This window comes from Hordeum vulgare, chromosome 1H (genome assembly GCF_904849725.1).
Source record: "Hordeum vulgare subsp. vulgare chromosome 1H, MorexV3_pseudomolecules_assembly, whole genome shotgun sequence".
NCBI lineage: Eukaryota > Viridiplantae > Streptophyta > Magnoliopsida > Poales > Poaceae > Hordeum > Hordeum vulgare.
This window is the reverse complement of record NC_058518.1, coordinates 193,272,634-193,298,525: the sequence shown is the minus strand read 5'-3', so window position 1 is coordinate 193,298,525 and position 25,892 is coordinate 193,272,634.

The following is a 25,892-nucleotide window of genomic DNA, read 5'->3' as shown; positions in this document are numbered from 1 at the left end:
ACCGAAAAAATATTGGTGTTTCCATCAATCAAACATTGCTTCTAGAGATATTAGAATCTGCTTCCGAAGAAAACATAATTTTCATAAAAAATACAGATTTTCTTAAACTAGAGCCATATTCTAGCACATTGTCTCTTATGTGGATAATATCGTCACCAGCCTCTAAATCTTGGCCACCCACACGATCTCCTTGCTAGGCATGGCAAGGCCATGGGCTGCTTTGTGTCTTCCACACCACCGTGAATTTTGCACATAGAGTTTGAGATTGCGTCCACTGTATTATCAAGGGCGGCACTAGGCAGAACTCATAGATGGTCCGATCACATGTTTAAAAAAAGGTTTATCGAATTTGGTTGAACTATGGAAGGAAAGAACCTACAATGAAGAAAAAGATTGTGAGCTAGATGTATAGAAGCAAAACACCTACAAGTAAGACAAAGACAAAGAGGGACCTACAAAAATGAAGAATCTAGTAGCAGGAAGCAAGGAAGTTTAGAAGCAAATGAGAGTCATATTTGAAGTTGGAGTTGTCGGTTAGATAAAAATATGCAATATACACGATATATACAAGATATGCTCTACACACATGGGTTGAAATTGAAGCATAGAATTAAAGCAAAACTAAAAATGTTTGGCCACCAAGGGGATGGATGTTTTAATTTTGACTCACCAACATATAGATTGATTTGTTTCTTTCGGAATTTTGGAAGAAAAATATATAGACTCTAGAAGCATCTGTATAGCAATTTAGATGCAACGGAACTAAGAAGGACGAACCTCCGAGGTGGGAGCGGATCTAAACTTGGATGGATACATGAAAAATTGAAATCTTGTCGAAAACTAATATCATCAGCCAGATTGTGAATCTTAGTGTTACTGTGATATGCAAATTTACTTAAGAAATTCAATAAAATTCCTAGATGAAATAGTGGTCCACTATAAATAGGATATAACAGATTCAACCCACAAAATTTATCAAAGCCGGCATTGCATCCACAGTAACAAATCTAATCAACTGATTAAAAAGGAATCAAACATGAGATGAATCAAACTGTACTTCGGATGAGTACATACCAACGGTGCCATGGCTCAGATGTGCGTGCACCTTCTTTGTCGTCCTGATATGACAATCATGGTGAGAGCAGTGTTCCGGCAAAGTAGACGGGAGCGGGACGCAGTGCCGGCAACGTGGAGCAGCCGTAGCCGTGGTGCGGACCAGGTCGTCAAAGAGGTAGCTGTCGCGGAGCTGTGGTGAGGAGAAGGTCGTGGTGGATGTAGCCGTCGTGGAGCCATGGTGTGTAGTAGGTCACGCCGGAGGTAGCCGTCATGGTGAGGGGCAAGCTCGGGGCTGGATCGCCTCGTCCATTAGACGCGAGACTGGCCGGGGTGGATGGGTTGAGTAGGCAAGATTTACACGGAAAGGTCAAATCCTAACATTAATTCAAGGCTAAATTGTAGCGTGAATGATGGAAGCAGATATAAATGTTGGCCGTGTGATCAAATAAGAATCAACGGACCATGACTAGTCTGACAAAAAATTGTTATCAGACTGCTAATACAAAGGGTTTCCCTAGATTTATAGGTTAGTCCTAAAAACAATATAAAACAACATATAAATGCATATAAAACATCCAAAACATATAATATAATAGCATGGAACAATCAAAAATTATAGATACGTTGGAGACGCATCAGCATCCCCAAGCTTAATTCCTGCTCGTCCTCGAGTAGGTAAATGATAAAAACAGAAATTTTTATGTGGAATGCTACATAACATATTTATCCATGTAATATTCTCTAATGTTGCATGAACATTTGTCACATCCCTGACACCTTAAGCAAGTTAGCTTTGTGCTCATGTTTTCTTTGCATTGCATCTAGGAAATTCTCAACAAGAACAACGCAAGTGGTGAAGGAAAATTCTAAAAACCCTAGCCACTTCTCAAAATAAAGGAAAATTCAAACTAGTTAAAATCAATGAACCCAAAATGGCCTCAAGAAAAGTTCAGCGTTTCTAATAAATCATGAAAGTAAATGAGCAATGAAGAAAACCATTTTCTTGACACTTTAAGCATTTTAAATAAATGCAAAAAGCTACTGGTTTCAAGTTTTAAATTTGAAATCATAAACTTTAAACTTTAAAAAATATTGAAAATTTGGGAATGGTTGGAAATATTCCAACAAATATTCTGGTGTGTTTAAAATAGTTTTTACAAACTATTTGGGAGCTGAAATAAATAGCAAGTTAATGAAATAGCAAAATAGAAACAAATCAGAAAAAATGGGAAAACTCTCACGTGACGCTTACCTGGCCCAGCCCAGCTCCTCCTGTCGTCTTCCTCCTCGCGAGTAGGAGCAGGAGGTAGCCTCCCCTTCTCCCTCCTGAGCCGCGCAATAGCTCCGCCGCAACTTCCTGAAGCTATCAAGCCACGAGCCCGACGCCGAGACGCAGTGAAACGACGAGACGCAGTCGTCTTCTTCCTCGGGTCACCGAAGTTTGTCAACGGCGTTCTTCCTCTCTAGGCCGTCCCCGAGCAAGCTAGCGCCACCACTGCACTTCTCGTGAGCTCGCGCATATTTCCCCTAAGATCTACCCGTCGATCCCCTCCTCTAGGCCTAGTTTCGTCGGAGCCCGACGAGATCTGCCGCGGGAGCTCGTCGACGGTAGCCCCCCGGTGATCAGCTCGTCCTTCTGAGGCCACCAGCAGCTTCAGGCCGTCGCGTAGATGCCGTAGGAGCTGAGTCCCGTGCGTAGATCCCTCTGTATCGAAGACCCCGATGATGCCCGAACCTTGGCCGCCGCCAAGCTCATTGCCGGCGTCATCTCCAGCCAGATCAGCCCCAGCCAAGTGCAAAAATTAACCCGCAGGGGAAGTGTCGTTCCTCTGGTGCTCTCCGCGCCGAGTTTGGCCCCCTGTGTGCCATTTCCGAGCCCTCCGACGTACTGGTGCTCGCCGGAGGCTCCCCACCGGCGAGGACGACCTCGCTGCCGGTGGATCTCAGCTGGCCTCAGCCACTAAGGTGTGGGGCCAGCCTCTGGGAGTTTAAGAATAATAAAAATAAAATCAAATAAGTTCATAAGACACTGACATGTGGGTCCAGTAAGATTAATCAGCTAATTAAGTTTAATTTTAATCTAAACTGACCAGAGACACTAACCAGTGGGCCCCACTGGTCAGGTTAACTTTCAACGGCTAGTTGGACCAGCTGATGTTATGCTGATGCAGTAAAGGGATTTTCCAGTATAAAAATAATTCCGGAAATGTTTAAAACTTCAAAAATTCTTAGAAATTAATCTGTAACTCCAATGAAAATAATTTATATATGAAAAAGTATCAGAGAAATTCAAAGAATTTGAATATGCCATTTCCAAACATGTTTGAAAATGTTACAGAACCAAAATATGTAGATTAATGAATAATTCAATTCTTATGAATACTTTATAAATGGAATATGGAAAATATTTAAATTTCACTATGATTGACATGATCAAATACTGTCCTAATTACAAACCAGGAACCTGACATGTCATCCCATGCATGTTAACATCAAGTTGATCTGAGCATTAGGTCGAATCAATTAAAATGGTATCTGAGAATACCTCGTTTGAAGTGATATTTGAATTTCATTCAAATCAACTTCAAACCTAATATATGCTAGCTATTTTTGTGTACCACCTTGCACCCTCATGCCATGCTCATGCATCATCTTGATTGCATATGTTTGTTATTGATTGTTGTCATTGCTTTCGGTAGGCTCCGCTCCCCCGGATTCCACCGAATATCCGTCTGACGGATATTGTCACTCCTCTGAGAAACAAGGCAAGCAACCATTTTGATCATCCCGATAAATCCCATGTTCGTTCTCCTGCACTTACTTATTGCATTAGGATCAAATGCTTCAAATGCTTTTGCCACGTTAGTTGAACCCACTTCCTTTGCATGACCTATCCTTGTCATAGTAAATAGCCGAACCTTGCAACCTAGCATACATGGTAGTTGCTTGAGCCATGATGTGTCTTATCCTGCTATGCATGCTATGCTTAGAGTTGTGTATGGTCTTTCATCTGGGAGATGAACAGAATTGTGAGAATGTGTTCGGTAAGAAAAGGCTGTGTGTTGAATCTGATTTGGTAAAGGTACCGGTGAAAGGCTGTGTAGGAGTACATGGCGGGTTGTTTCCTTAGGAACTGAGTTCCGTGTATGTAATCCAAGACGAGATACTACCACATACTGGGCCCTGAAATATGATCCCGCTCGACCTATTAATCGCTTAGTACTCGGTCCAGGAGTTGCAAGTAGTTTCTGGTGTTTAAAGTGGAGGCCGTGCATGGTGCTGACCTGAGAGGTGGGCTGTGATGCGGTAGGCAGTGGCACGGTGTACCAAGTGGCACCCGGATGGTGGGCTTGGGAACCCTGCGCACATCGTTTGAGGCCGTGGCGGAAACCTCGGCCGGACTTCCGTACGGGTTACTCTCAGATAGGCGATAAACCTGGACTAGGTACTAGTGTGGTTAACGGTCGTGGCCGACTCCCTCGCTGGGCTTCCGCTTGAAGGTTGCCAAGGTGCATGACGTGCACATGGCGATAAGTGGCGAGAGCGTGTGTGACGAAGTACACCCCTGCAGGGTTATGATTTATTCGAATAGCCGCGTCCGTGGATATGGACTACTTGGAGACATATGTTGTTCATAGATAACTTCAATGGCTACTCATAAAATTGTCAAGATAAGCGTGAGTGTCGTGGACGGCATTTCCGTATGGAGAAGGAATGATTCCACGGTGGTGTATTGTTGTGGTGTTAGTGGACTCGTGTGCGAGAAATCAAGTTGTTAGAATTATTTAAAAATGTAAGTTGTCTAGCCACGAGTCAAATGCTGGCTTTCCGCATGAAACCCCACAATACCTTATTGATAGTTTGCATGAGTAGATAGTTATCCTAAAGTCTTGCTGAGTACCTCCGTACTCATGTTTGCTTAATAGATGTTGCAGAGGTTGCTAATGACCCTAATGGACGGTTCTTCGTAGACATCGACGATGACGAGTAGCTGGTGTCCCAGCTACGATCTCGCCCTACGTTGGGTCTGTAGTATAGTCACGCCATGTGCCTTCTAGTTGCACCTGTCTGTACTCAGACTGTTTTAAACTCTTCCGCTGGCTTGTAACTGAATGACTGCTATTATGGGCCGTGAGACCCTTAATGTGTAATATTATGTGTGTGGCTCTTCCGAGCCTCTTAACTAAAGCTTGTATGTTTATGGTCATGTTGTGATGCCATCGATGTATCTGTACATATCGGTATGCCATGCGTACGTGTGTCGTACTTGATATGTATGGGGTTCGATTACCTAGTCATGAATTTTAGTAGCACTCCTTACAGGGAAATGCCCCTTTGTGATCCAACGAGCCATGGTAGCTCACTACTGCTCCGGACACATTGGTTGACCGACATGTGTCCTTCTTAGCTGCTGTGTCTGTCCCCTTTGGGGAAATGTCACGCGATGTAATGGTGTCCTTGTAGCTTGCTACGACTCGTCTACACTCGTTGGTGACCGACACCTGCTTTGTTGGGTCATGTATGCCTGTCCTTGTGTGGTACTGACACTCTGGTTTATGACTAGACTTGTCGATCCGGGTTCATTGACATTGGAATGCTAGCGACACTATTGCATACGTGAGTCAAAAGACGCAAACGGTCCCGGCTAAGGTAAGGCTGCAGCCGTGGGGTTAACCGTGCGTGAGACCGCAAAGGAATGCGATGTGTTACAGGCTGGATTCCTATGGCTTAGGATCGGGGTCCCGACAACATTCACATCCATAAGCTCAAAACACAAGTCTATATTGACATAAAAACAATAATACTTCAAGCATACTAATAAGGTAATTGCTTCCTTTCGAAATAGCATGGTCTTAGAAAGTTATCCCTACAAAATCATATGGTCTGGCTATGCTCCATATTCACCACACAAAGTATCTATATCATGCACAACCCGGGTGAAAGTCAAGCAATTATTTTACACTTTTTATGTTCTCAAACCTTTTCAACTCTCACGCAATACATGAGCACGCGCCATGGATATAACACTATAGGTGTAATAGAATGTGGTGGAGGTTGCAGAACAAAAGGAAGAAGATTGTCTCACATCAACTAGGCATATTAACGGGCTATGGAGATGCCCATCAAAAGATATTAATGTGAGTGAACAGGGATTGCAATGCAACAAATGCACTAGAGCTATAAGTGTACGAAAGCTCAAAAAAGAAAATTAAGTGGTTGTGCAAAAGATGTAATACCACTAGTTATGTGAAAGTGACAACATAGGAGACTCTATATGAAGAACATGGTGCTACTTTGAAGCACAAGTCTGGAAAAGGATTGTAGCATTGTCCTCTTTTATTTTATTTCTCTCATTTGTTTCTTTTTTGGATGGGCTTCTATGGCCTCTTTTATTTTTTTATGGGCTTCGCTGCCCTCTTTTATTTTTTCTAAAGTCGAGAGACTCATCCAAACTTGTGAGGGAATCATAGCTTCCATCATCCTTTTTATCACATGGGACAATGCTCTACGAATGCAAATCATCACACTTCTATTTACTTACACCTCAAAATATTACAACTCGATGGCTAGAAGAAAGTTTGACTCTATAAGGAATATGGAAGTGATGGTGCGTGTCATAAAAATGGGACGATGGTGTTGCATGGCAATATATCTCGGAATGGCTATGAAAATGCCATAATAGGTAGTATGGTGGTTGTTTTGAGGAAAATATATGGTGGCTGTTTTGAGGAAGGTGAGTTTAATGTACTAGCAAAAGTTGAGCGGTACTAGAGAGGCTAGCAAAGGCGGAAGGATGAGAGTGCGTATAATCCATGAACTCAACATACTTATTGAGAAAGCCTATTAGTTATCGAAGAAAAGTATTAGACGCACGATCCAAGGAGAAGGGTTGGTAGGAGTTAACCATCGCGAGATCCCGATCTCCACACAAAGGTTGACAATCATTAAACAAGTCATGCACCGACTTCATCACATAACGGTTCACCATACGTTCATGCTACGGGAATCACAAGCTTTAACACAACTATTTTTTCTAATTCAAAATTACTTACTAACATGACCGTCATATCACCATCGTCACATCTCAAAACTATATGCAAGGAATCAAAATTCTCATCATATTGAATGCACTTAATATGAAAGCTTTTATTATATCCCTCTTGGATGCCTATTATATTAGAACTAAAGTCATAACATAAACTAATTACCATGCTGTTTCAAGGACTCTCAAAATAATATAAGTGAAGTACGAGAGTTTAATAATTTCACAATACCACCGTGCTCTAAAACATATTAAGTGAAGTACTAGAGCAACATTGCCTAGATCAAAAGATATAAGTGAAGCATAAAGAGTATTCTAATAAATTCACTCTCTCTCTCTCTCTCTCAAGATGTGTGCAGCAAGGATGATTGTGGAAAACTAAAAGGTAAAGACTCATATCATACAAGACGATCCAAGCAAAACACATATCATGTGGTGAATAAAAATATAGCCTCAAATAAATTTACCGATGGATTGAAGACGAAAGAGAGGATGCCTTCCGGGGCATCCCCAAGCTTAGGCTCTTTGGTACCCTTGAATATGGCTTGGGGTGCCTTGGGAATACACAAGCTTAGGCTCTTGCCACTCCTTATTCCATAGTCCATCAAATCTTTACCCAAAACATGAAAACTTCACAACACAAAACTCAACCGAAAACTCATGAGATCCGATAGTATAAGAAAGATAAATCATCACTTAGGTACTGTTTGGAACTCACTGATTTATATTGATGTAATATTTACTGTATTCTAACTTCTCCATGGTTCATACCCAGCGATACAGCCCATAGATTCATCAAAATAAGCAAACAACACAAAGAAAACATAATCTCTCAAAAACAGAACAGTCTCTAGCAATCTGTTTACTTCGGATACTTATGTAACTCCAAAACTTCTGAAAAATAGGACAATGTGGTAAATTTGCAAACCAATTTTGTGTAAAAATTCAGATCAAAAGCACGTTCCAACGAATTTTTGAAATTCCTCGGCTGAGAGCGAATGTTTATATTTTTCAATAAAATCAACTTGCAAACACCGTACACCACCCCAAAGGTCTTACTTGGCTCAAACACTAATTAAACAAGAAAACACAATTATTATAGAGGTAATAATATGTGCATAACTCAAAAACAGAAAACAAAAACAAAACCAAAACAATTAAAATTGGGTTCCCTCCCAACAAGGGCTATTTTTTAACGCCCCTAGCTAGGCATAATGCAATAGATCTAGGTATTATCATCTTTGGTATGCAATCCGTAGGTGGATCTCATACTAGATTCATACGGTAATATATTTTTTTTCTAGGAAATTTCTCCATGCCTTTCCTTAATGGAAATTGGAATCTAATATTACCTTCTTTCATGTCAATAATTGCACCAATCGTTCTAAGGAAGGGTCTACCAAGAATAATAGGACATGTAGGGTTGCATTCTATATCAAGAACAATGAAATCTATGGGCACATAATTCCTATTAGCAACAATAAGAACATCATTAATCCTTCCTGTAGGTTTCTTAATTTTGGAATCCGCTAGATGCAAATTTAGGGAACAATCATCGAATTAATGGAATCCTATCACATCACATAAAGTTTTTGGAATTGTGGAAACGCTATCACCGAAATCACACAAAGCATGGCACTCATAATCTTTAGTTTTAAGTTTAATAGTATGTTCCCACACATCATAAAGTTTTCTAGGTATGGAGACCTCCAACTCAAGTTTCTCTTCAAAAGATTCCATCATGGCATCCACAATATGTTTAGTAAATGCTTTATTTTGAATATAAGCATGTGGACAATTCAACATGGATTGCAACAAGGAAACACAATCAATTAAAGAGCAAATATCATAATTAAAATCCTTGAAATCCGAAAGAGTGGGATCATTGATATTTAATGTTTTGATCTCTTTTGTTCCACGTTTATCAATTTTATCACTAAGATCTATGAACTCCGAATCATTGGGACGCCTTTTAGCTAAAGTTGACTCATATCCAGTCCCATATTTTCAAGAATTATGCTAGAAAAAAAGATTCAATAGGTCTGACACCAATCACTTTTAGATCTTCATCAATATCATCACGAGAAAACACCTTTTCGAGCCATTCACGCTTAGCACGTATTCTAGCGGTTCTTTCTTTACACTCATCAATAGAAATTATCATAGATTTTAAAGACTCATTAATATCATGCTTGGGCAGAATAGATCTATTTTTCAAAGAATCAATCTCAAGAGAAATTATATCAACGTTCTGAGCCAAATCATCAATCTTGAGCAATTTTTCTTCAATAATAGCATTGAAACCTTTTTAAGAGCTAATGAATTCTTTAATATTATTATCAAGATCAGTGGGCATATTATTATAATTTCCGTAAGTATTTTTATAGGAATTACCATAATTATTAGATGAATTACTAGGGAACAGACTAGGATTGAAATTACCTCTACACGTGTTATTGCCAAAAAAATTCCGACCAACAAAATTCACATACATAGATTCGTTATCATTTCCAATCAAACAAGACGAAAGAATATCATTGGGATCAATAGGAGCACTCTTACTAGTAAACAATTTCATTAATTCATCCATCTTTCCACTCAAAGTATTTATTTCTTCCATAGCATGCACTTTTTTACTAGTAGGAGATCTTTTGTTATGCCGTTGAGAGTAATTTAACATAATATTATCTAGGAGTTTAGTAGATTCTCCTAATGTTATTTCCATAAAAGTACCACCCATGGCTGAATCTAAAGGATTTCTAGAAGTAAAATTCAACCCCGCATAATTTTTTTGTATAATCATCCATATGCTCAAACCATGCGCGCGGCAATTCCTAATCGTTAGTTTCATCCTCTCCCACGACATTGCAACATGCTCATGATCAAGTTGCTTAAAGTTCATTATATCGTTCCTAAGGGAGATAATCTTAGCAGGTGGAAAGTACTTGGAAATAAAAGCATCTTTACACTTATTCCATGAATCAATATTATTTTTAGGTAAAGATGAAAACCAACTTTTGGCACGATCTCGTAATATGAAAGGAAATATCTCTAATTTAACAATTTCATTATCCACATCTTTCGTCTTTTTCATATCACACAACTCTAGAAAGTATTTAGATGGGATGCGACATCTTCACTGGGAAGGCCAGAAAATTGTTCTATCATAACAAGATTGAGCAAAGCGGCATTAAATTCAAAGATACCGCACTGGCGGGAGCAATCGGAGTACTAATAAAATCATTATTATTAGTAGTGGAAAAAGCACATTACTTGGTATTCTCTTGAACCATCATGACAAAGTAAGCAATCTAACACACAAGCAAGCAAACAAAAAGAGGAACGGAAAAGGGGCCAATAAAAAGGCAAATATTTTTGGTATTTTCTAAAAAACTTTTTAGAAGTGGGGGAGAGGAAAACGAGAGGCAAATGGAAAATAAAGTAAATCAAGAGATGAGTTTGTGATGGGTACATGGTAATCTTGCTATGTTCCCTCCCCGACAACGGCACTAGAAATCCTTGTTGCTACCTCTTGAGCGTGCATTGGTTTTCCTTGAAGAGGAAAGGGTGATGAAGTAAAGTAGATAAGTATTTCCCTCGGTTTGTTGAGAACCAAAGTATCAATCCAGTAGGAGGAACAAACAAGGCTCCAATAGTAGTATCTACACCAATAATCAAACACTTGCACCCAACTCTATAAAGGGGTTGTCAATCCCTTCAGAATTATTTGCAAGGATGAGATCTGATAGAGATAACTATAAAATATTGATAGATCTAAAAGTAAAACTAAACTAACTAAATTGCAGGAAAGTATTTTTGGTATTTTTGGTTTATAGATCTGAAAATACAATATGGAAAATAGACCCTGTTGTCATAGGTTTCACTAGAGTCTTCTCTCATAAAGGAAAATAATATGGTGGGTGAACAAATTACTGTTAAGTAATTGATAAAAAAGCAAATAATTATCAAGATATCCAAGGGAATGATTATTTATATAGGCATCACGTCTGTATCAAGTAGACCGAAACGATTCTGCATCTACTACTATTACTTCACACATCGACCGACTCCTCCCTGCATCTAGAGTATTAAGTTCATGAAGAACAGAGTAACGCATTAATTAAGATGACATGGTGTAGAGAGATAAACTCAAGCAATATGATGAAAACACCATATTTTTACCATTGATGGCAACAATACAATACGTACCTCGCTACCACTACTGTCACTGGGTGAGGACACCGCAAGATTGAACCCAAAACTAAGCACTTCTCCCATTACAAGAATTACCAATCTAGTTGGCCAAACCAAACAAATAATTTGAAGAGACTTGCAAAGATATGAAATCATGCATATAAGAATTCAGAAGAAACTGAAATAATAATCATGGATAATCTAAACATAAACTCACAATTCATCAGATCTCAACAAACACACCGCAAAAGAGTATTACATTGGATAGATCCCAATGAAGATCATGAAGAACATGGTATTGAAGATCAAAGAGAGAGAAGAAGCCATCTAGCTACTAGCTATGGACCCATAGGTCTGTGGCGAACTATGCACACATCATCGGGGAGGAAATGGAGTTCATGTAGATGCCCTCCATGATCAATTCACTCTCCGACAGATCACCAAAAAGGGCTACCAGATTGGATCTCCTAGGAAAAGAGGCTCCTGACAGCACAAAAGTATTTTCGTGGCTCTTTTTGGCGATACATGAATATTTGGGAATTTATAGGCCAAGAATTAGGGATAGGAGACCTGTAGGGGCCCATAAGCCAGGGGGGCACGGCCACCCCCAAGGCACGCCTTGCAGGCTTGTGGCATCCCGACAACTGCCTTTCCACCTACTCCAAGTCTGTTGCGTGTCTTCAGGTCCAAGAAAAATATTTCTAGAGATTTTATTCCGTTTGGACTCCGTTTAATATCCCTTATCTACAATATTCAAAAACGTGGAAAAACAGAAACTGGCACTAGGCTCTAGATTAATAGGTTAGTCCCAAAAATAATATAAAACAACATAAAAATGCATATAAAACATCTGAAACATATAATATAATAGCATGGAACTATAAAAAATTATAGATACGTTGGAGACGTATCATCCTCCGCGGGGAGGTCATGACGGATTAGCTAGGCCTTAAGCTCAGCAGTCCAATCACCCTCTTGAGGCTCAAGTGCAAGTAGTAGTCTATCCCCTGAGTGTGGGCCATAGTCCGACGCACCCGTCGTTGGCGCAGGCGGCAGCTCTTTGGGTAGTGGCGCAGTGCTGTCGACAAATCACACGGCTAACGGCTTGAGGAGCCGCTCCTCGAAGATGCGAGGTCACTGGGAATGCCAGCGTGATGCCCGCTTGGTGATGTCGTAGGGCTCCTGGTTGGTGTCATGAGGGATGTGCTGCAATTCCAAACCCATAAATCATTTCTCAAGTTTACGTACCTCCTCGAGGGAGGCAGCCATTTTCTCGTCCTTGGGCATGTAATTCTTGTTGGAAAAGTTGACCAGGAGCTGGGAGTCGCCTTTCACCACGATGTGCTTGACGCCAAGGCCGGATGCGTCCTTAAGGGCGGCGATCAAGCCTTCGTACTCAGCATTGTTATTAGAGACCTTCATGTCATTCTTGAAGCACAACTGGATCGTGTAGTAGAGCTTGTCACCTTTCGGTGAAGCGAGCACTAAGCCAGCCCCCGCGCCCGGTGCGGAGAAGGCGCCATCAAAGCGCATGACCCATCCGCAAGGCGCTTCGACCCCATGAAGGGTGAATTCACCATCTCGAGGCTCTCATTCGCTCTGGTCCATCCACTCCACGACGAAGTCCACCAATGTCGCAGGCTTGATGAACCTGATGGTGCAGAATTCCAACTCGAAGGCATGCAGCTCGTTGTTCCATTCGGCGACCCTTCTAGTAGCGTTAGGACTGCGCCGAATCTTCTCCAAGGGGTAGGCAGAGATAACCTTGATCAGGTGCTTCTTGAAGTAGTGGCCCAGCTTCCTGGAGGCGACCAGGAGCACGAGGAGGAGCTTCTGTTGCATGGGATAACGCTCGTGCTCATCTCTTAGTACTGTGGTGACTTAATAAATGGGGTGCTACAGGTGCCTTGCGACCATGGTGTCATCATCACACTCACCGAAGGGCTCGTGCATAGAGCCGTGGAGACCATTGAAGGTGCACAGTCGTGGGTCTCGGGAGCCCCAGCGGCGAGGCAGTCTCTCGAGGCAACATGTTCTTCAAGAGGAGACCAGTCTTCTGAGAGGGAGCGCTCCCGAGAGTGGTGGCGGGCTCCTAATGGTAGCTTGTGCGGTGGCCTAACGGATCTCACGCCAGCCCCTACCGGGCGGCCGCCGGGTGCTTCTTGGGGCGAGGAGGGCCTTCCCGCTCCACCACCAGGGCTGCGTTGGCCGTCGATGGGGTGTCTGGCAAGTACAATAGTAGGGGCTCGCTAGGCCGTTGCAAAACCATGACGAGAGGGCTCATGAGGTACCACTTGAGGTCTGCGAAGGTGGCGTTAGCTTGCGGAGTCCACGCGAACGGTCCCGGCCTCTTTATCAACATGAAGAATGGCAACGCCCGCTCGCCAAACTTTGAGATGAAGCGCCCAAGGAGGCTAGGCATCCCGCCACCTTCTGAATTTCCTTGAGGGTTGGGGAGGGCGCATTTTCTCGATGGACTTGACCTTCTCTGGTTTGACCTCTTTCCCTTGATGCGACATGAGGAAGCGAAGGATCTTGCGAGAGGGGACCCCAAAGACATATATGTCGGGGTTGAGCTTTAGGTTGACCTTTCGCAGATTGGTGGAAGTCTCCTCCAGATCCGGGAGGGTGTTCTGGCCACGCTCGTCTTGACCACGATGGCGTTGACATAAGCCTCGGCGTTACTCCCGATCTAGGGCCCCTATGCAATCTACATCAACCGTTGGAAGGTGGCATAATCACTCTTCAGGCCGAAGGGCATGCTCACATAGCAGTATACCCCGCAAGGGGAGACAAAGGCCATGTTATCCACATCTTTCTCCGCCATCTTGATATGATGGTAACCATAGAAGGCGTCCAAGAAGCACAACAGGTGACAACAGGCGGTGGAGTCCATGATCTGGTCGTTGCCTAGGAGCGGGAAAGGGTCCAGCGGGCAGGCCTTGTTGAGGTTGGTGAAGTCGCACATTCGTTCCATGCCTCCCTTCGATGATGACGGGGTTAGCAAGCCACACAGGATGGAGCACCTCGCGGATGACCCTGGCTTCTTCCAGCTACTTTACTTCCTGCACGATGAAGTGTTATTTTTTCTGTTCTTGGCACCGCACCTTCTTCTTGATGGGGCGCGCGTTGGGGCACACCTCCAAGTGATGCTCGATCACATGCCTCTGTACTCCGGTTAGTTCGGTCGCCTTCCACGCGAACACATCCGCGCTGTCCCTAAGGAAGGTGATGAGAGTTCGTTCTTGTTGAGGGGACTGGTCGGCACCAATGGTGAAGGTGGGGCCTGAGATGCCGTCATCCAGCGGCACCTTCTTCATCCTTGTTCGGTCTTGCATGAACTGCAGCCTTTTCCTCGTCAGGGCTGCCTTGGGTAGGCTCTCGGGAGGCAATGCCTTGCCGCCGCTTTACACACACAACCATCGATATCGCGGCCCTGCGCTTCCTTGAGGCAGCTCACAGTGTCCCTCTCGTCACACCTGACGGTCAGGACACCGTTGCTGCCGTGGATCTTGACGATGTTGTACGCCGGATGAGTCGCATCCATGAATCTGGTGAGCACGGGGGTACCCTAGGATGACATCATATGGGAGGCTGATGTGCGCCATATCGAAGTGGATGGGCTCGGTGCGGTACTTGTGATGGGTAACAAAGGTGATGGGGAGGCGGATCAGGTCAAGAGGGGCTGCAACCTCGCCGAATACCCCATAGAGAGGACCGGTAGGCTGCAAGCTGGCCGTAAATCACATGGAGTGCTTCAAAAACCCTAACGGAGATGATGTTGAGCCCGGCACCCTTGTCAATGAGGGCCTGGGTAACGGCGACCCCGCTGATGGTGGGTGTGCACACCAAGGGGAGGGCACCCGAGGCCACAAAAGATTCGTGGTGATCCTTCATGTTGAAGGTGATGCCATGCAGCGGTCCCATGGGCTTGGGGGCGGCCCCCGGGATCCCCGCATCATATCGCCTTCCAAGGGCCTAACCCGCCCTATGGAAGGTAGTCTTGGATTGTCGGCCGTTTCCCGGTGCCTTGGCTCTGTAAATGATGCATGCGACCTCGCATCACCACAGGCGAGTCGCGGCACCATCACGGACCGAGGGGGCATCGCACCGAAGCACACCCGAGTAGGTGCTGCGAGATCCATGCTCTATGCCCCCCGCTTGCAGCAGAGGGGGGAGGGGGGCAAGGCGGCGGTGTAAGCACCCTACCCACTTGGGGAATGAAGCCAATTCTGGCGTGCCGGCCCTGCCCGGTGGCAGGCCCTCCATCCACCAGCTAAGGGTGGAGGAGCCCCATGCGTAGCAAGGTGTAGGCTCCTGCCTGTCCGCAGGCGGTTGGTTCAGCGAAGGCGATGATGCCGACGTGCCGAGTGTCTACCTATTCGATGCGCAGATGGTGGGTGTTCGCCATGGAGTGGTGAAGCCCTAATCTAAACCGGATGTAGAGAATGACTATGCACCCCTACATGGTGCGCCAAATGCTGGAATCGGTGCTCCACAGACCCAAGGAAAGGTTAGAACATTGGGGTGCCCTCGCTCTCCTACCTTGCTCGACCTCCGGGATCCATGGCGACTCTCCATTGGCACGAGCTAGGAAGACGGGAAGAAACACATGGTAGTTTACCCAGGCTCGGGACATATCGGAGTGTAAAACCCTACTCCTGCTTGTGGTGGGATTGCTTGAGGTGGAAGACAAGTACAACGGTGGATTCTTACCCTAGTCGGGGGATTGTGTTGGATCCCCTTCTGTGGAGGACGGGCCTCTATTATATACTTGCCTTGGTCCTATTCCCACCAAAAACATTGGCGGGAAGGGTTGCCACAACAGCCATTTTTAAAAGACGACATGACTGCAGTTCGCCCTGAGAAAGATGGTCTTCGCCTGCGAAAGCTCCCCTTCGCGACGCGTTGATGAGATCAGGGGTGACCTCCATCATGCCGAGCCTACCAGTGTTAGTCCTCCTGCACCGAATGGGTTTGGGAGCACGCTAGATCGCCCATCTTACTTAGCATGGAAGGGGAAATCCTCATCATCCGTGCCTGCTGGCATCGCTCCTGCACCACCTGCATAGCCTGCCTCATCAACGTGAAGGAGCCGGGCCATGGGACCCTACCAAGTCACCCTCGACGGGCCTACTTGCGAGGGTCTTAGAGGGGAACCTCATGATGTACACCCTCCTGAGGCCCTTGGCGATGACCTTCAAGTGCTCTTCTCACGAGGTGAGGGCCCTCGCGAGAGTCCTCCTTGCCGGGCTCGCTGATGGGCCGAACCACGCTTATCCGACCGTGTCATGTGTGGGGTCGCAAGCCAACGGTCCTGGATGCTCCCGGTCGCAGGGGCCCGTCACCTATCTATCATGGGATATCCCTAGCCATTCCAAGATATATTTCCATGCAAATTCCACCCGCAAAGCCACCATTCATCATATTGCTGATATAGGTCACGCTAGATCATTGCACATCCCGGTACACTGCGAGAGGCATTCATATTGAGATATATTGCTGCATAGTTTTTCATATCAAGTTATCATTGAGTTGTAAGTTAATAAAACTTTGATGATCATAATTATTAGAGCATTGTCCGAGTAAGGCAATAAAAATGGGGGAGCCCAAATGACCCCACAATAATAATAATAATAATAATAATACATTAATAAACAAAGAAATGAGAGAAAAAGTGAGAAGGGACTTTACTAATATCTTTTACCACATTTGTGCCTCAAAGTGGCACCTTGTTCTTCATATAGAGAGTCTCATGATATGTAATTTCCATATGCTAGTGTGAATCAGTTTTTTATTATTATAAACTTGGTTTGTATATTCCAATGACGGCTCCCTCAAATGCCCGAGGTCTTCATGAACTAGCAAGTTGGATGCACACCCCCACTTAGATCCAGTTTCGTACACGGATTGCCCTAGTGCATCATTTGCATGACAATCCCTAATCCTTGCATTGACATCTACCGATGGGCATCTCCATAGCCCGTTGGTAAGCGTAGTTGACGTGGGACCATCTTCTCCACTTTTTACCCCCTTGATATCTACCACCATATTCTATTCCACCCTTATGTTATGTCCATGGTTCACGCTCATGTATTGCGTGAAAAATAAAAAGTTGATTTGTATTGAAAAAGTATGATCCAATTGCCTGACTTGGATGTTGTGGTGCTTGACATTTGTGTTAATGTGGTGAATATGGAGCCATGCCTTGCTAATATGATAAGATAAATGGGGTAGACATTCTTTAGGATCATATACTCTGAAAGATTGATGATTTTGTTGGTTGTGCTTATAAATATTACTTTGTTGATGTTTGTTAATTCATCATTTCTGAGTGATCGTACATGTGAAAGTTTACATATTGGGTAGCATGTCACATAAAAAATTATGTTTTTTTCGTTTAACTACTCGAGGATGAGCATGAATTAAGCTTGAGGATGTTTTATACGTCTCCAACGTATCCATTAGTTTTTATTGTTCCATGCTATTATATTATTATTCTAGGATAGTTTTTGAGTAATAATTTAACAATTTATATTATTTTTGAGCAATAACCTATTGAACTAGTGCCCAGTGCTAGTTGTTGTTTTTTGCGCGTTTTTTGCTTTTCAGGTTTACAGCACCAAACAAAGTCCAATTGGCTCGAAACTTTTTTATGATTTTTTTCGAACAATAGAAGAGCTGGAAGCCTCGAGAGAAGACGAGAGGCCACATGAGCGAGGCACAAGCCAATATGGCGCGACCTAGGGTCTCGGTGCGTCCTAATGGCTTGTCCCTCCCTAGTGTCTCCTCTACCTTCATTCTCTAGCCTATAAATTCACAAATTTTCCAAAAACCCTAAGGAGCATCGTGAAACACTTTTTATGCCGCCGCAAATCTCTATTCCACCATGATCCCATATAGAGCTCCGTTCCTACACCCTACCGGAGGGGAGATCGATCATGGAGGGCTTCTTCCTCAATCTTGCTGCCTTCATGATGATGTGTGAGTAGTTCACTAAAGGCCTACGAGTACGTAGTTAGTACCTAGATGACTATCTCTCTCTCTTGATCTTCAATACAATCATCATCACATATTTTCTTTGATCCATCTGATGTAATTATTTTGAATGGTGTATTTGTTGGGATTCAATGAATTGTGGGTTTATGTTCAGATTATTCATGAAAAGTATTTGAGTCTTCTATGATTATTATGATTCTTATTTGCACGATCATCATGGGTCTATTGAATTTCTTCAGCCAAGTAGGTTGATATTTCTTCAATGAGAGGGGTGCAGTGTAGTGGGTTAAAATCCATATGCGAGTGACAGAAGGGGAAATATACTTACTCATGCTATTACAAGCAAGGATAAAACGATGGGGTTTATTCATAATTGAGTTTACTTTGTCTACACAATATCATCATTCTCCAAGCATTACTATGTTTGTCATTAACTTAGTGCGCAAATAGGCAAGCATAAAAGCGCTCTTGAAGTGGATTAATAGTAATAGGTGCAGGTAGGAGTTGGTCTATTTTCTTATTGACATCACTCCTACACATGATCATTATCATGAAAATTGCATAACTATCCGCTTTTCTGTCAATTGCCCAACAGTAATTTGTTTACCCATCGTATGTTATTTTCATGAGAGATGCCATTAGGGAACACTATGCCCCCAGGTCTATTCAGTTATATATTCACAAAACTTATCTTTACTGTTGGCGTTCTGAGCATAGGGGTACCCAGAACTGCGCACCTGTGTCCCAGGGTTGGCCCACTTCACCGACCAAAACCAACTGGCCCGGCACCACTCCAGGCAAGGGCCTCGCGAGGGACCAAGACTCGCAAGGAGGAACGTCATCAAGACACCAGGGAGCCTCCTCAGGACCCCTCCGGAACAGCGGATATTCCGAGGCGAGACCTGGCCTCAGGAATCGAGGATTACGCAGGGGAAGGACAACCGAGCAGCACAAAACAAGACGGCGTAGTTCCCCCTTTAGTGCAGAGGGAGCGAGGACGCACGCAGGTCTCCAAGGCATCTCCCAAAGGTTTCCATTCTGGTGCAACAAGGCCACCACCGCCCGCCAGCAGGACAGACGTCATCCCTGGACCCGTCCATGCTGCGTTGACAACCACTTTGCATGCGAAGACTACTTTTGGACACGGGAAGCATGGTCCCCTGTCCGCCTTTAAAATTGGCTGTTGTGGGATCCCTTCCCGAAAAAATGATAAAGGAAGAGGACCGGGGCCGCCACTATATATAGAGAGTAGGTTACTTCATAAAGGAGGGCAAATTCATTCATTCACCCACTGGCACCACACAAAGTCCACCCAGCCTCTGGAGGCCCTCGAACACTTGACTAGTTCATCCACCAACCTCCACGAGAGGCAATCCACTAAAGCAGGAGTAGGGCATTACGCTTCTCAGTGGCCGAACCTGGGTAAACTCATGTGTTCTTTGTCTTCCTCAACATCGAGTTAGTTCTCTGCCATCCCCAGCGAGTAGCGAGTCATGTGCGAACCAAAGCTGCCAAGTGGCCTCCGCACGCGCCCCCGAGTTCGAATCTTTAGGGTTTTTCGGAGCCTGAAATCCGACATTTGGCGATCAAGGTAGGGGGAGCGTGCCGGAGTCTCCACGCCCACAGCAAGAGCAAGACCTCGAGTCGACGACTACCAAGGCAAGCGCGACCACCCACAGCCGTCGGTCCCCGACAGTGGATGGTGTCGGGGCGTGCAGGGCTGCCCGTGTAGTCGCCTGCATTCTTAGCAGATCGCAGGCGTCACCTTCTGGCCGTCAGGTCATGCCTTTCCTACAATGTGAGGGGGCGGTTCACCCAAGGCCTGCATCCACCTTCCGTAGAATGGAGTACTCGGCTACCCCTCCCTCGCGCAGTTCATAGCGGCAACACACCCAGGCTACGACATCGTCAAGATGCCCGGGAGCAGTGGCATGCTCACCGTCGTGGGGGACGTCAAGGAAGCATCTCGGGTACTCGAGATATACCACAAGGCCGCGGTCGTGTCACGTACGAACATTAGGGAGCGGCGCACCCCGCGGAGGACCCTAGGGACTTCCCCGACGTCGCGCTCCTGAAGAAGAAGGAGTTGTTCTCCTAGGACCTGTCGGAAACAAAGCAAGTACAGGTGGATGAAGGAAGCTCGGCTCCCACCTTCACCATTGGCGCAAACCTCCCCCAAGACCAAGAGAAGGCATTGGTGGGTTTTCTCGGGCGAACAAGGACGTGTTCGCCTGGAGCGCCTCCGACCTGATGGTGGTCCCGAGGGATGTCATTGAGGACCACCTCATGGTGTGCCCGGATCCGTGCCCGGTGAAGCCGAAGGCAAGGAGGCAAGCCCCGGAGAAGCATGCGTTCATCGCTCGGGAGGTGCGCAAATAGAAGGAGGCAGGGGTCATTCGAGAGGTGCGCTACCAGGAATGGGTGGCCAACCCGGTGGTCATCCCGAAAAAGTGCGGGAAGGAGTGCACGTGCGTCGACTTCACAAGCCTCAACAAGGCCTGCCCTCAGGACCCGTGCCCGCTACCACGCATCGACCAGATCGTGGATTCCACTATGGAGTGCGATCTCCTATGCTTCCTGGAGGCATTATTGGGCTACCACCAGATCAAGATGGTGGTGGAGGACGTCGAGAAGACAGCCTTCCTCTCTCCGTGTGGGGTATACAACTATGAGTGCATGCCCTTCGGCCTGCGGAATGCCGGGGATACCTTCCAGTAGTTGATGCATATCTCTCTGGGACCGCAACGCATGAGGAATGCAGAGGCCTACTTCGACGACATCGTGGTCAAGTCAAGGCACGCAAAAACCTGGTGGAGGACCTGGAGGAGACCTTCGCCAACCTAAGAGAGGTGAACCTGAAGCTCAACCCCGAGAAGTGTGTCTTCGGGGTCCCATCACGCAAGCTGCTCGTATTCCTGGTGTTGCACCGGGGGATCCAGGCAAACCCGTTGAATGTCAATGCCATAAACAAGATGAGCGCGCCCACAACCCTCAAGGAGATGTAGAAGTTGGCAGGGGTGTGTTACCGCCTTGGGTTGTTTCATCTCCAAGCTCGGCAAGCGGGACCTTCCTTTCTTCAAGATCATGGAAAGAAAGGGGCCCTTCGAATGGACCCTGGAGGCCGACACAACCTTCGATGAACTCAAGCGATACCTTACGAGCCCGCCGGTCATGGTGGCGCGTCGCCCACGAGAGCCTCTGCTTCTGTACCTTGCTGCCACCCCCACTCCGCCAGCGCCGCGTTGATGGCAGTAAAGGACGAGCGAACCAGAAAGTGCGCCACTTCGGGGAACCCAGGCGGGCCCCCACCCGCAGAGTCTGGGCGCTCGCGCGACTCGCGAGCTCTGATTCCCCTGCAGGCAGAGGGACCTGAGGCTCAAACCGCAGGGTCGGGCCATGGGATGCTCAGCCCTCCTGAGGCCCCGGCCCCTCCTCCAGATCGCGAGACGCCCGAACCTCCTGAGCTCGCCAAGGAGCATGACGACCCCGGGGGCGCCTCCTAGTCGAGCACCCAGTGTACTTCGTCAGCACGGTGCTACGGGATGCACGCTCGCGCTATCCCATGCATCATAAACTCCTTCTAGCACTCCTCGTTTCTACGCGCAAGCTGCGCCACTACTTTCAGGGGCACCCAATCAAGGTCGTCTCTGCCTACCCGTTAGAGAAGATCATGCATAACCCAAACACGGTGGGAAGGGATGCTGAATGGAACATCGAGCTTCAGGCCTTCAACATCGAATTCAGCACGACCAGGGTCATCAAGGGAGCGGCCTTGGCTGACTTCATGGTGGAGTGGACGGACGCACCGGACTGGGGGCTGGAAGGGAGCCAATCCCTTGCCTCCGGTGTGGAGGCACCCGAGGGATGGAGCATGCACTTCAATGGAGCCTTCACACACAGAGGAGCAGGATCTGGAATCGTGCTCACTTCCCCGACGAGAGACAAGCTCCGCTATGTCGTACAGCTCTGCTTCCAGCATGGGGAGAAGGTGTCCAACAACATAGCGGAGTATGAGGGCCTCATCGCCGGCCTCAAAGTGGCGGCGGCCTTATGGGTCTGGCAGCTCACCGTGACGGGCGACTCCTAGCTTCTCGTCAACTTCTCCAACACAGATTACATGCCCAAGGACGAGCACATGGAAGCGTATCTCCAAGAGGTACGTAAGATTGAGAAACGTTTTCAGGGCCTAGAGCTGCAGCACATCCGGCATGGCGAGAACAAGGAGGTAGACGACATCGCCAAAAGAGCTTCCCGTCGTGAGGCTCAAGAGCCAAGAGTCTTCGAGGAGCGACTCTAGAAGCCTTCCGCGACGCCGTCACCCGAGGGCCCGGCGCGACGTGGAGATGAGCTCCCCCCAGCACCGCCCTAGGGGGCTCCGGATTGTGGCCAGAACTCCGGGGCTCGACTGCTCCTGGACCTAAAGATGTTGTCCGATGATTGGATGCAGGTTCTCAGGGCGTACCTGCTCCACGACACATTGTCGAAGAGGGAGAAAGATGTGGAGCACGTAGCACGACAAGCCTCGACCTACTGCTTACAGGACGGTGCTACCTCTTCAGCTTGCGTTGGTTTTTCCCTTCAAGAGAAAAGGGTGATGTAGCACAATAGCAGTAAGTATATGCCTCAGCTTGAGAACCAAGGTATCAATCCAGTAGGAGTATCAAGGTGAGGCACCAATGTACCTGCGCAAAAACAAACAAACTTGCACCCAACGCTATAAAGGGGTTGTCTATCCCTTCTCGATTATTTGCAATGTGAGATGTGAAGGTGAAAAGTGCAACAAAGTAAAACTGTAGATCTGAAAATATGATGTGATGTAGACCCGGGGACCATAGTGTTCACTAGAGGCTTCTCTCATGATAGCAAGTATTACGGTGGGTGAACGAATTACTGTCGAGCAATTGATAGAATCGCGAAAAGTCATCATGATATCTAAGGCAATGATCATACATATAGGCATCACGTCCGAGACAAGTAAACTGATACTGTACGCATCTACTACTATTACTCCACACGTCGACCGCTATCCAGCATGCATCTAGTGTATTGAGTTCATAACAAACAGAGTAACGCCTTAAGCAAGATGACATGATGTAGAGGGATAAATTCATGCAATAGATATAAACCCCATCTTTTTACCCTTGATGGTAACAACATGATGCATGCCTTGCTACCCCTTCTATCACTAGGTGAGGACACCGCACGGTATGAACCCAAAACCAAGCACTTCTTCCATTGCAAGAATTATAGATCAAGTTTCTGTCTTTTTCAGCATGATCAAACAACCATCACCAAAACTAGTCTTTAAGGTTTTACTTGGCACAAACACAAACAGAAACACAAAAAACACAATCATAACAGAATTATAATGGTGTGGACACAACAAAACAGAAAGCAAAAAGCAAAGATAAATTCATTGGGTTGCCTCCCAAAAACCGCTATTGTTTAACGCCGTTTGCTAGGCATAAGGCGATAGAATCAAGTATCGTCATCTTTGGTGCTCAAACCATAAGTAGCCCTCGTCATCGATTCATAAAGCAATCTTATTTTCTTTCTAGGAAAGTGTTCCATGCCCTTCTTTAATGGAAACTGAAATCTAATATTCCCTTCCTTCATATCGAAGGAAAGGTCTACCAAGAATGATGGGACATGTCGGAATGCAATCAATATCAAGCACAATGAAATCTATGGGTACATAGTTACTATTTGCAATAATAAGAACATCATTGATCCTTCCCATAGGTTTCTTAACAATAGAATCCGCAATATGCAAATTAAGAGAGTACTCATCAATCTCACTGAAGCCTACAACATCACATAAAGACTTCGCAATAGCGGAAACACTAGCACCCAAATCACACAAAGCATTACATTCATAGTTTTTAATCTTGATTCTGATAGTAGGTTCCCACTCATCATGAAGTTTTCTATGAATAGATACCTCCAACTCAAGTTTCTCTTCAAGAGATTACATCATAGCATCGACGATATGATCGGTAAAAGCCTTGTTTTGGCTATAAACATGTGGAGATTTTAGCATGGATTGCATCAAGGAAATACATTCAATCAAAGAGCAACTATCATAATTGTATTCCTTGAAATCCAAAGTAGTACTTTCATCACTACTCAAAGTTTCGATATCCTCTACTCCACTTTCAGTGCTTTTAGCATGAAGATAGATAGACTCCGAATCATTGGGTCGTTTCTCAACCAAAGTGGATTCATATCCAGCCCCATCATCATTAGGATTGACATTAGAAAACAAGGATTCAATAGGAGTCACACCAAGCACTTTAAGATATTCGTGATTCTCTTCACATATTTCAGGTTTAGCAGCCATTTTATTGACTAAGGTGGCCTGTTATTCAGAAATCTGGCCTACCAATTTTTCAAGACGAGCAAACTGAGAATTTAACGCAAGGAATTCTTTGGCCATATCATCAACTTCTTTATTCATAAAAGCCATAAAATAATTTTGCTCCCTTAATTCTCTACGATAGTAACTATTATGATCAAACTCTGTAGACATGAAGCCTTCAACACTAGTTTCAATCTCTTCCAACCTTTTATAGTAAGCATCATAATCATTTGGTTGGCCCATACCAGTCTTAGCAGGTAGACAAGCACACAAGCGAACAGAAAGCAAGCGAAAGAAAAGGGCGAACGAAAAAGGCAAATATTTTTGTAAATCTTGTTTTTCAGAAGTGGGGGAGAGGAAAATGAGAGACAAAAGGCAAATAATGTAAATGCAAGAATGAGTTTGCGATAGTTACTTGGATGAGCTTCACTTTGAATACTCCCCGGCAACGGCGCCATAAATTCTTCTTGCTACCTCTTGAGCTTGCGTTGGTTTTTCCCTTGAAGAGGAAAGGGTGATGCAACAGAGTAGTAGTACGTATTTCCCTCAGTTTGAGAACCAAGGTATCAATCCAGTAGGATTATCAAGGTGAGGCACCAATGTACCTGCGCAAAAACAAATAAACTTGCACCCAACGCTATAAAGGGGTTGTCAATCCCTTCACGATTATTTGCAAGGTGAGATCTGAAGGTGAAAAGTGCAACAGAGTTAAAGTGTAGATCTGAAAATATGATGTGAAGTAGACCCAGGGGCCATAGTGTTCACTAGAGGCTTCTCTCATGATAGAAAGTATTACGGTGGGTGAACGAATTACTGTCGTGCAATTTATAGAATCGCGTAAAGTTATGATGATATCTAAGGCAATGATCATACATATGGGCATCACGTCCGAGACAGGTAGACCGATACTGTTTGCATCTACTACTATTATTCCACACATCGACCGCTATCTAGCATGCATCTAGTGTATTGAGTTCATAACAAACAGAGTAATGCCTTAACAAGATGACATGATGTAGAGGGATAAATTCATGCAATAGATATAAACCCCATCTTTTTACCCTTGATGGCAACAAGATGATGCATGCCTCGCTACCCCTTCTGTCACTAGGTGAGGACAATGCATGGTATGAACCCAAAACCAAGCACTTCTCCCGTTGCAAGAATTATAGATCAAGTTGGCCAAACAAAACCCACAACTCAAAGAGAATTACAAGGATACGAAATCATGCATAAAAGAGA